Raw genomic sequence first — 1,018 nt, forward strand, 5'->3', positions numbered from 1 at the left:
AGGCGTTGAATCGTTCCCTTGAGCTTTTGACGACCAGTTGAGGCTGCAAGGAGGATTTTTCAGTGTTTATTTTCTTCTTCCCATCTTCTCAGAACAATTATGGTGAATTCGTTTATGTTGAATTCCAATTCTAGCATGAGCTAAATTTTCTTCTTTCTAGGAAAACGATGTAACCTAATTCCGAACTATGCTTGTTTGTCCATGCTAATTTAATGCAATTCTCTATTTGTTTATCTGATTTATTCTGAGTTTAATGCTTCTAATTAACTGGCCATTGATTAGATGATTATTAATCTTGTGATTTGCTATCGAAAGAGGGAATCATAGGGTAGATCTTGGATATTTCAGCATAGGTAAGTATAGAGATCGAAAGACTTGTATGAACCTGTGTAGTAATTAAATCATTGGTCTTATTGCATTCTTGATTATTTAATTTGCATACTCTTGTGTGAATTGATAAACTAGAATCACTTCCAATTGACTATCGAAAGAGGCTTTTGGATGAATTAGAGATTTGCTAATAGACAAAAGAGGTTTAAGTTAAATTAGCTGGATGAGAAAAGCATAGTGAAGAATTATGGTGAAATCGATTTCCTAGAAGGTTTCTTCCCCATTGAATTTGATCTTTGAAAGTCAGTTTTATTTTCTTTGCTTATTTCTCTTTGAGTTGATCTAAGTTTATTTGCAACTACAAAAACCTTAGCGATTCCTCTAGATAAAATTGAGATTAGTAAAATTTTGGTATTTGGCAAGAGTAAGGTACCAATCCCTGAGGACGATACTCTACTTATTACTTTACTATAAAACTACGATACTGTGCACTTGCAGTTTTGCACCGGTCAAGTTTTTGGCGCCGTTGCCGGGGATTGGTTTATTCTTATTCTTTTTGTCAATATCGATACAAAGTAATCTTGGTTTTAATTTAGAATTTTGTTTTAATTTGTTCTACAGGTGTGTTTTTGACATTGGATGCGCCGTACTAGATCTCGTGACATTATTCCTGTTGATCCGGAGATTG

The sequence above is a fragment of the Carya illinoinensis genome, chromosome 13, assembly GCF_018687715.1.
Source record: "Carya illinoinensis cultivar Pawnee chromosome 13, C.illinoinensisPawnee_v1, whole genome shotgun sequence".
NCBI lineage: Eukaryota > Viridiplantae > Streptophyta > Magnoliopsida > Fagales > Juglandaceae > Carya > Carya illinoinensis.